This window comes from Ursus maritimus, unplaced genomic scaffold (assembly GCF_017311325.1).
Source record: "Ursus maritimus isolate PB19 unplaced genomic scaffold, ASM1731132v1 scaffold_17, whole genome shotgun sequence".
In the NCBI taxonomy this organism is placed as follows: domain Eukaryota; kingdom Metazoa; phylum Chordata; class Mammalia; order Carnivora; family Ursidae; genus Ursus; species Ursus maritimus.
The window spans coordinates 57,372,532-57,384,152 of NW_024424119.1; positions in this window are offsets into that span (position 1 = coordinate 57,372,532).

The following is an 11,621-nucleotide window of genomic DNA, read 5'->3' on the forward strand; positions in this document are numbered from 1 at the left end:
GGGCCAGGCTGTGCCATCTGTGGAGTGGTGTGCAGCCTATTCTAGCGAAGTCGATAACGAACTTTAACACCATCACGTGAGTGTGTAACCGCATGCTCCGAAAGACTGCACGGGCGTGGCACACTCAGCCGGGTTTATCCTGACGGTGCTCGTGATTGTAACAGATGCCCCCATGTCTGGGGTGCCACCTGGCCAGCCCGAGGGCCACAGACACTCACCCTGCCTCCCTTAAGCCTCATGCCGTAACCACTATTGTCCTGGGTGGTGAAATGCAGAAACCAACACACCGGGCACATTGGTGAGCTGCCCGGGTCACCCAGCAATGCGTGAGGGAGCCGGTCTGCGCGCCAGGCCTCCCCAGCTCCCAGATGTCGCTGTTGAAAGCGGGTTCCATGCTGGCACTTTCTGCTGTTCCTTGACAAGCTGATTTGGGTGGGTGGGTGACGAGGGAGAAGGGAAAATGCTATGGTGTCTACAACACATAGATACTGACTCAGCAACAGAATGCAGTGCTTGAAAGCCATGCACACGTGCGCACGCGCGCACACACATGTGTACACACACACACACACGTGCACCCCACTGCAGAAATGGGCCAGTAGCCCGGCAGGAGCGTCAGGCTGACTGGAAAGTTGCTGCTAGGGGACACCCTGTGTCCAGGCTGAAGTGGGGGGAGCGTAGGGGGGAGCCACCTCCAGGGAGCCTGGGGGCTGTCGGGTTCCTGGGTGTCCCGGACAGGAGGCCTGCGGAAGCTTTAGGGCAGGTGAGCCTGGGCTTCTGGCTTCTGGTCCTCTCCCTGGACTGTAAGTCATGCAGGGGAGGACGGCAGGGCGGCGTCCAAGGCCCCGCGGGCACAGCAGGCTCTGCACTAACGCACCTCCACCCTAGCCGGGAGGCACTCTCACTAGATCTGCTCTGGGGGTGCAGCTCCTCAGAGCTGAGGGACTTGCCGGGGTTTGCATCCCCCTGATAGAGAAGCCGTCTCTATCGGGGACTTGGCTTTTGCTTCCAGTCGATTCCATGGCTCCAGGGTGGCAGCGCTGGGGGGAGTCTGCCCTCACAGAACCTCCAGGGCTCCCACAGAGGCATCCTCCTCGGGGGAGTCTCATTCCCTGGTCAGCACTGGGAGTTTGCTCGGAAGGGGAACAGCGCGTCTTCCCACACTGCGCTCAGGACATGCCGCACTGGAAGAGGCTGGAGGGCTCTCTGCCCGTCCGAACCCCCGAGAGCTCTCCTTTCCACACAAGCCTCCTCGGAGAGCCACACGCAGCCCAGCCGGGGGCTTTCTCAGCCCGATTCCCCAGCCAGCCCAAGAGCTGGACCACGCCTCTCCTCAATAGGACCAAGGTCAAGGGGGCCTTATTTCATAAGGTGGGGTCCCAGGGACACACAAGACTTCTCTGGCAAAGGCCTCCACCAACACGGCAGTCTGCCTACCCTCCACTCATCCATCCACCCATCCCTCTCTCCATCCCTCCACTCATCCATCCACCCATCCCTCTCTCCATCCCTCCACTCATCCATCCACCCATCCCTCTCTCCATCCCTCCACTCATCCTTCCACCCATCCCTCTCTCCATCCCTCCACTCATCCTTCCACCCATCCCTCTCTCCATCCCTCCACTCATCCATCCACCCATCCCTCTCTCCATCCCTCCACTCATCCTTCCACCCATCCCTCTCTCCATCCCTCCACTCATCCTTCCACCCATCCCTCTCTCCATCCCTCCACTCATCCATCCACCCATCCCTCTCTCCATCCCTCCACTCATCCTTCCACCCATCCCTCTCTCCATCCCTCCACTCATCCTTCCACCCATCCCTCTCTCCATCCCTCCACTCATCCATCCACCCATCCCTCTCTCCATCCCTCCACTCATCCTTCCACCCATCCCTCTCTCCATCCCTCCACTCATCCTTCCACCCATCCCTCTCTCCATCCCTCCACTCATCCATCCACCCATCCCTCTCTCCATCCCTCCACTCATCCTTCCACCCATCCCTCTCTCCATCCCTCCACTCATCCTTCCACCCATCCCTCTCTCCATCCCTCCACTCATCCATCCACCCATCCCTCTCTCCATCCCTCCACTCATCCATCCACCCATCCCTCTCTCCATCCGTCCACTCATCCTTCCACCCATCCCTCTCTCCATCCCTCCACTCATCCATCCACCCATCCCTCTCTCCATCCCTCCACTCATCCTTCCACCCATCCCTCTCTCCATCCCTCCACTCATCCTTCCACCCATCCCTCTCTCCATCCCTCCACTCATCCATCCACCCATCCCTCTCTCCATCCCTCCACTCATCCTTCCACCCATCCCTCTCTCCATCCCTCCACTCATCCTTCCACCCATCCCTCTCTCCATCCCTCCACTCATCCATCCACCCATCCCTCTCTCCATCCCTCCACTCATCCTTCCACCCATCCCTCTCTCCATCCCTCCACTCATCCTTCCACCCATCCCTCTCTCCATCCCTCCACTCATCCATCCACCCATCCCTCTCTCCATCCCTCCACTCATCCTTCCACCCATCCCTCTCTCCATCCCTCCACTCATCCTTCCACCCATCCCTCTCTCCATCCCTCCACTCATCCATCCACCCATCCCTCTCTCCATCCCTCCACTCATCCTTCCACCCATCCCTCTCTCCATCCCTCCACTCATCCATCCACCCATCCCTCTCTCCATCCCTCCACTCATCCATCCACCCATCCCTCTCTCCATCCCTCCACTCATCCTTCCATTCCTCCCTCCATCCCTCTGTCCTTCTCTCCATCCTTCCATCCTCCATCCTTCCATCCATCTCTCCATCCATCCCTCCATCCATCTATCCCTCCCTCCATCCCTCCCTCCAACCCTCCACCCATTCTTCCATCCATCTCTCCTTCCCTCCATCAATCCCTCCACTCCTCCACCCCTCCACCACCCATCCCTCCCACATCCTCTTTCCAGGAGGTTTTGTTCATGGGGGAAGGGAAAGTGAGTGTTTTGACTCTCCCCAGCATGACTGGGTGAAGGAGTTATTCTCATGTCCAAACCACATGAACACACACATTTTGCAAATTCCATTTGTAGCTACATCATGCAAATTCAGCTGTCACAATTTCCCGGGAAAGTATAGGTGTGGAAAAAGACCATCTGGCCCGCTGTGGACTCAGATTACGCCCCACTGGGTTGTTGGGTGTGGGCTTTTTTACATTATGTTTAAAAAGGCACAATACAGACTTACACGGCTTGTTGTTTCAACGATCAAAATTAAGTCCAGGGCATGGATTGGACCCCAAACTGGTCTCTGCCATCTTATTGCCAAATGGCCCTTGTCTGGGCATCTCCTGGAGGCTGGTCCAGGACCTTGCTTGAGGCCCTCCCAAGAGGCGCTGTGAGCTCTGGGGCGCAAGCTGCTTAGGGCTCTCAGGAAGGACAAAGGGCCTCCAGGACTTACTCCATTTGTAGGCATGAAGCCAAGAAGTAGGGAATTGGGGGAGATTCCGGATTTCTGCAGCAGCCCTCATCAGGGCACTCATAGGCCGCCTCCACGAAGGACAGAGATGGGCATCCAGGCTGCAGCGGGAAGACAAGGGCCCCATGCAGGGGGGTTATGGGACCCAAGGGCTGACCCAGGGTGCCCGCTGCCACTGAACGTGCTTCTCGGCAGGCTCGGCTGTGACACTCTGGCCCAGAGCAAAGTCTGCCGGCCGTTCCTGACGTTCAGAGCTGCCCTTTGACCTGAGTGGGAGGCAGCCCTGCCCCAGGCCCCTCTGGCCCTCCTGCCCCCTCGAGGGAAAATAAGTCAGCACAGCCAAGGGGAGGTGCCTGCTAGACCGCACTGCAGACCACAGCGTAAGCGCTCCGAATCCTAGAACAGTCCCCATAAGACACCCTGTACCCATTAGCTGTCATCCCCAAAACGCTGCCTAGCCCAGACCCGGACATCTCGTATCAACGGAACCACAATGTGTGGCCCTTGGACCTGGAATCTCTCGCCCAGCAGAATGCCAAGGCTCCCCAAGCCACAGCAGGGGTCGGTCAGGGCTTCACGCCTCCCTGAAGCTGAGTACCCATTCCCTGTGAGCGGAATCCATTTTAATAATACACCTTATTTAATCCAATATGTCTGAAATATTATCACTTCAGCATGATCAACCTAAAAACGTATGAACGGGATATTTACATTCCCTTTTTCCTGCCAAAGTCTTCACGCTGCAGTGTGTGCCTGACCCCGGCCGCCTGCGTCAGCTCGGATGCCCCACCGTCCCCGGAAAGCTCGTCACAGAGAAAGCAGATGCGCTATCCAGCCATCTCGAATATACTTAAAAGTTTGCCAAAAACAAAATTGAGTAACAAATTGTAAGTGGATTACAATGACACACGAGCGAAAACCCAGCTCCTCAGTGGAGGAGCCCCAGTGAAGAGGAAGAGCTGCAGAAGCCACACGTGGCTCGTGGCCACATCGCGAGCAAGGGGCCTGTGGGGAGCCTGGCCCCGCTCCCCTGGCGGCGGACCCTGCAGGAGGCAGGAGTCTTCTGCTTTCTCCCCCGCGAGGTGGGGGTCGTGAGACGCCCTCGGGGGCTCTCCCTGTCAGCGCGTGCAAGGACTGGCCAGCATGGAGACTCTTGGAACCAGGCAGGTCTGGCCTGCCCCTGGGAGACTTGCCACAAAAGCCAAGCTCCAGCGCGTGTGCTAGGAGCTGAGGGGCGTGGCTGTGAGTCACACCTGCTCGAGGTTTGACCCCTTCCTCCCGGTCTCTGTTCCGCACCTGACCCCCACAGACCCCCCCACCCCACCCCAGCGGGAGAGACCCTTCGAACCCAAAACCCATCCCGTGTCCACACAAACACTTGCATCCTCGTGTGTGTAGCAGCACTGTCCCAATCACCGAAGGTGGACACAGCCCGCTTGTCCATCGACCAGAGCGGCTAACACGTGCGTCGCACCCATACCATGGGATGTTGTTCAGCGACAACACAGACCAACTTCTAGAACCTCATGCTAGGTGAAAAAAGCCAGGCACCAAAGGTTACCTACGACAGGACTCCATCTGTATGAAGTGCCCTGAACCCCTAAATCTGTGGACAGGAACGAGCACCGCGGGCACTGAGGGCTGTGGGAGGGGACGGGGGTCGTGCGCAAGATGAGACGTTCTGGAGACGGCAGCGGGGACGTGCTCCATGCCCCTGCACTGCGCACTTACATGTTACACACAGTGGTGTGTTTACGTCATGCGTCCGGGGAGAGGAGAGGCGTCCTGGTGTGTGCAGCTACCGGAATGAAGCTGACGACATCGCGCTCCGCGGAAGAAGCCAGACACGAAAAGCCACGTGTGACGTGACTCCATGGACAGGAAATGTCCACAACGGACAAGTCCAGAGTGGGAGTGGGTCAGTGGTGGTCTGGGGCCACGGGGGAAATGCCAAGTGACTGCTCGTGGCTACAGGGTTTCTTGGAGGGGTGACGAAAATGTTCTAAAATTGATTGGCTGGGGTTGTTCAACTCCACGAGTGGACTAAAGCTATGACACTGTGCCCTTTAATGGGGTTTGCACAGAACCATGTCTCAATAACGCTATTATACTTCAAAACAAACAAAAACGCCCACTGCCTTCTGAGCACAGCCAGCCTCCTGGGCATGATTTTCAAGGCCCCCTGCCCCCATTATAGCCCCTCAGTCTAATGTGTGCCCCCCTCCTAGCCACCCCCCCAAACCCCAGCCCCAGACTTCATGTGCCCATAATTTTGAACTGCATGCCCCACCCCCGCCCCATCACTGAGCTGTCTCCAGCCGTGGGCCCACAGGAGCCTGGTCCACTCATGACAGGTGAGCCTCCTAGAACTCATCTCCACCATCTCTTCCCTCAGGGACCATCTCCTGCCTCCTCAGCGCCCCTTCCATGCCCTGCTTGAATGCCCATCTGGGTGTGGGGTGGATTCTGGGCTCCCCTGCGCCTGGCTTGTGGGCTCACCCCCTTCACGCTCCTCCCAGTACCCAGCACAGTACCCGGCATGAATTCACTCCTTTATCCAACCACCCACCATCCACCCACCCACCATGCATCCATTCACCCACCCATCTACCTACCCATCTATCCATCCCCCCACCCACCCACCATCCACCCCCCCATCCCCCCACCCAGTCAGAAAACAGTTCCCGACTACCCACCCTGCATGTGCCTTGTCCCCAGTGGGAGCACGTAGCTGGCCCAGGATTAACACAGTCAGGAGGGAGGTCTCAGAAAGACCCACCTTCCCTCCTGCCTCTGGCCTGATGCCTCCTCTCTCCTCACCCTCCAGGGTCAAGACACAGGTCAAGTTTTCACTGTCCCTCCCATCTGGGCAGCCCATGACATCATGAACCATGCTCACCTCGGCTTCCAGGGCCCAGACCCTTGAATTTCTTTGTTGTTGCCCTCATGACAGGTCTTCACCCACAGCCGCAGGTGCCAGCCAGGGGGGCCCAGCTGTGCCTGGCTCCTCCCGCCATGGCCAGAGAGACACAACAGCCTCTCCGAGCCTGGGGCAGGAGTGGCCTGACAACTTCCTAGTCACCCCCACCTGCCTTTCATTTCAAGCAAAACAGACCCTGCTGTCTGCTGTGTTCCCCCAACGCCCGGAGCTTTCCTGCTCCCCGCCCCCACACCCATGCTTGGTGCCTGGAGGTGTCCCAGGAAGCAGACTCCAGCGTGCTATTAAGGACTGGCTCGCCCCAGCCATCTGGCAGGAGCCCCGCTGCTGGCGCTGAGTGCTGCACTGAGAGTCCCTGGCACAGGGTGGCGATTGCTAGAACTTTCTCTAGTGGTGAACTGGAACGGGACAGACCCCTATGGGAAGAGAATGTCCTGGGGGTGCAGTAGCTCAGCTGCTCGAATGCTGGGGGACGGCAATGATCAGAGCCCTGGCCGTGGACGCAGGCGGCCGCGAATGTGCTGGAGGAAGTCGATGGACGGCCAAACAGGTCAGCCGCCCACTCAAGGCCACGTCAGAAAGCTGGGGCCGCGTTTCAAAGCATAGATAAGGAGGCTGTCAGCCCTGTAGCTGTAAGACAGAAAGAGAGGAGGGGCTCCAGGGAAGGCTGGGTCCAGGCGGCAGGTCTCCATGTCAGGAGTGGGGCCTGATTGGGAAGACTGGGGCCAAGGGTCTCGGGGTAGGGGGCTAGGGCAACCCACTGCAAACTCACCCCCACCCCCAGGCTCCCTCTGGAACCTCTGGGCTGGCAGAAGTGGCCACGCCCCGAGCTGAAGGCCAGCCTCTCCTGTCTCCCGGGAGACCTCATACCTCAGCTTCCGTCAGACGGCATCCCGCATCCTCGGGCTAGCGGTCTGTGTCCTGTACTAAAATGCAGGAAGCTTAGTTTTTTATTTCCCTCCTTGAAAAGCCACTTTGGAAGTGTCACACACCATGGCCATTCACTGCTTTGGGGCACCGACCCTCGGTCCTCCAGAGCCTTTCACAGAGCTCGGCACTCCAGGTGACCACAGGAGACGGTTGACTTAGCTGCGTGGCCTCTTTTGTCCTGTTCCCTAAGACAAGCTCTATCTTCATTGCTTTCAGCCACAGCCTGACCAAATAACCGATTCTAGATCACCTTTATTTTTCCTGCACCGATTTCCATGTTAGGGTTTATAGTGGGCTGAACAGTGGACCCCCAAAAGATATGTCCACATCCAATCCCTGAAGCCCTTGACCTTGTTCAGAAAAGGGGTCTTTGAGTGCCGCCTGAGTGGCTCAGTCAGTTACCTATCCGACTCTTGGTTCTAGCTCACGTCATGATCTCAGGGTCATGAGATCGAGCCCCATGGTGGGCTCTGCACTGGGGGTGGAGCCTGCTTAAGATTCTTTCTCTCCCTCTGCCCCTCCCCTGCTCCCATTGGCTCTCTCTCTCTCTCTCTGTCTCCCTCTCTAAAAAAAAGGTGGGGGGAGGGATCTTTGCAGGTGTAATTAACCAAGAATCTTGACATGAGGAGATCATCCTGGATTAACTGGGCCTGAAATCCGGTGGCAAGTGTCCTTATTAAAGACTCAAAGGAGGGAGAGGCTGTGCGAAGGCTGAGGCAGCCATCGGGGTGAGGCAGCCACAGCCACGGAAAGGCGGAGCACGCTGGTGGCCACCAGAAGCCAGGAGAGAGGCGTGGAGTAGACACTTTCCCCAGAGCTTCCAGACAGTGTGGGGCCCTGCCAGCAGCTGCGTTTTCTACTGGCCACATGTGGGAAATCTTGAGCCTCAAACACAGAATGAATGCAACTGGTTGAAAAATACTGAATATGCTGAAATTCATGAAGTCATATTGCTATTTAAAAAACAAAACAAAACAAAAAACCCTGACTTTTAAAAATTCCCTTTGGAGGTTGGTAGAGCACCACCCCATTCTTCTGAAAACTGCCAGGTAAAGGGAAAGAAGGTGGCATTTATCCTGCTTTTCCCATATGTGCCATATTTCAGGGTAGCCAAACAGTTGATAAAGAAAGTTCTTCCCTATGGAAGAATTCCAGAAGTAAAGTTAGAATCAGAAAATCACCATTCTCCAACCATTATGAAATAACGGTCCTAAGCGATGATGCGTGGTGGCAGGATGCAACTATCCTGGGACCGCGTGACGGGGAAATCTGGAAGGGGCAGCCCAGGCTGCTGAGACCCCAAGCTCCCGGTCCATGTTAATATTGAAAGACAGGGGCACCTGGGAGGCTCAGTCGGTTAAGCGTCCGACTCTTGGTCTCAGCCCAGGTGTTGATCTCCGAGTAAGAAGTTCAAGCCCTGCGTTGGGCTCCATGCTGGGCACGCAGCCTATTTAAAAAGAGAGAGAGAGAGAGCGAGAGCCCCACAGTATGTGCCCACCCACCCATGGAGGAACCTGGTCAAAATCTGAGCTTTAGGGGCGCCTGGGTGGCACAGCGGTTAAGTGTCTGCCTTCAGCTGAGGGTGTGATCCCGGCGTTCTGGGATCGAGTCCCACATCGGGCTCCTCCGTTATGAGCCTGCTTCTTCCTCTCCCACTCCCCCTCCTTGTGTTCCCTCTCTCGCTGGCTGTCTCTATCTCTGTCAAATAAATAAATAAAATCTTTAAAAAAAAAATCTGAGCTTTAGTCTAATCAAGGCTCCGGATCTAACCACCGGTTTTAGGAACACACAGAGGAGACAACACATGAGTGATACCGTGGGGATGCAATCAGCCAAATGCAGGACACGGATACGCCTACAGAGCGTGGGATCTGGTTCCTTCCACAGTTAGATGGCAAGGAGGTAAACACAGCAGCAAAGGCATTATGGAGGAAGAGAGACGTTAAGAGACACACAGCCAAATGCAGCCAAATGTTTGGATCGTGTCTCAAGCAAATGAAATACGTAATGGCATTTGTCGGCGCCCCCGGGAACTGCCAACACTGACCAAACGTCGGGTATTGACGAGCAGTGGCTACTGAAGATGTGATCTGTCGCTGTGGTGATGTATACAACGCCCGGCGTATTTGTAGGTGAAAGAATGTGATGTCTGGCCTTAGCTGGTGTCTGTTTCCTCACGATCTATAGTTAGCTTCCTTCGAAAAATCTTCTTCTGTGAGATGTGACATGCGGAAATATGTCCGCAGCAAATGTGCGGCTTACGGCAATGTGAGAATGGAAAGACGGAAGTCACCAGCACCGGGTCAAGAAACAGCGCTTCGGGGAGACCCCGTGGTCCTCAGCCTTTGCCCAGTGCTCTGCTCTCCCTGCCCCCAAGCTAGCGGCTACACGGACATCTGGGATCCTCACTCACTTTTTTTTTTTTGTACTTTTACCATCGAAATATGCACCCCTAAATGCTATAATTAGTGCTGCCTCTTTCTGAATGTTACATAAATGGAATCATTCAGTAGAGTGTTTGGGGGTGTGGGCTGGCTTCTTGCCCCCTCCATGGTTAGGCTTCTGGGATTCATTCGTGTGTTCGCATAGACTACGGTTCATTCATTGTCAGGGCTACATAGTACAGGACTCCTCCGTGTGCACATGCCACAACTTCTTTCCCCGTTTCCGAGCGCGCGGACGCTGGATGGTTTCCAGCGTTAAGCTGTTAAGGCCCAGTGCTGCTGTACGATGCTCCCCCGTGGGTAGGTGCAGACGCACGCGGCTCCCCTGGGTGGGCCCCTGGGACCAGAAGGCTAGATCACAGTTCTGGGACCCCCAGAGGTCATGGGAAAGTATCTTCCAGAATTGTATCAGTGTGCACGGGCAGCGTGCCATCGCTGGCATGTGGACGGGGCAATCTTTTTTGCTTGTAGACCTTCCTGAGGATACGGGTGGTTTCACACTACGATCTTAATTTGGCTTTTTTCCTTTTTCTTTTTTTGAAAGATTTTATTTTTTAAGTCATCTGTCCACCCATCGTGGGGCTCAGAAGTCACACGCTAGTGCCCCTTTATTTGGATTTTCTTGATTACCTTTTTTTTTTTTTTTTTAACTGTTGGCTCATCTCCTTTTCTTATGAAATTGCAGGACTTCTGTCTATATCCTGGACGTGAGATGCGCACCGGTTTCTAAGTCAATGTCTGTCAGCCCCAAACCACCCTTTGCCACCAGCCTTGCATGCTGGGATGGCTTCACCTGCCACTTGGCGGGGCTCTGCCACCAGGTGCTGCTGGGAGGCTGCAAGCCCGCCTGTCTCTCGTCCCAGCAGAACCCCCGCCAGGCTTCTGCACCAGGCAGCAGCCGTGTCCACGGCGCCTGCGAGTCCAGTCGGCGGCTGCCAACCCCAGCAGGGCCAGGGTCCCGTGACTGTCCTTGGTGCAACACCTCCAGGTCCTCCTCGGAGGTCTGGGTCCAGGTCTGGGTCCAGGAGGCCCTGCCTCCAGCCCAGAGAAGCAGCACGCACCCAGCGGGGCCCCCTCCTCAGAGCTCCAAGAGGCCATCTCTATGCTGCTTTTTTTTTTTTTTTTTTGCATTTTTCTTTTCTTTCTTTGTCTTGTTTTCCTTATCCCAGCCTCTTCCCTCGGTTCCCTCAGCCCAGGAGGGCTGGCTGCGTCCTGTAGTCGCTGGCTCTATGGTGCTCGGGGGTCTAGGCTTCCAGGGCTGACGGTCTGGCTGGATGGTCAAGGAACGGAGAGAAACTTGTTGGGAGCTTGGTGACCAGGAGGTCTGGGGAAGAGACCGTGGACGGTGTCCTCAACAGGATGCAGACTATGAAGACGTCTGCGTCCCGGGTGGATGTCGTCAAGACCCATCCCCTGCAGAGGCAGCCCTCAATAATCAGACGGACACAGGGCCAGTTCTGTACAGGTCTGGGCCTCTTGCTCGATGGCCCGTGTGTGCAGTGATCATGGTGGGAGGCACGGAGGCGCGGCTCAGACCACTCCACCCACCTCCACCGCGGGAGCTGATCTGTCTACTGCCCCCGCGGGGGGCCTCACCTGCCAACAGCCAAGGCCAGCCAATGGCCCTCAAAATGGCGCCATTACACGGGCAGGTCAGCCAAGTGGTGGCACCCTTACTACACTGGTCTGGTCCATCATGGAGGGGACAGGAGTTCCTTCCATCTCACTGGAATAGATACGGATTCTGGACTCAGACTGGCTTTCCCTGCCCTCCATCCTTCCCAGCAGGACTATCCCCAGAGTTGGGCAGCGCCTTGTTGACCATCATGGTTTCCCACACA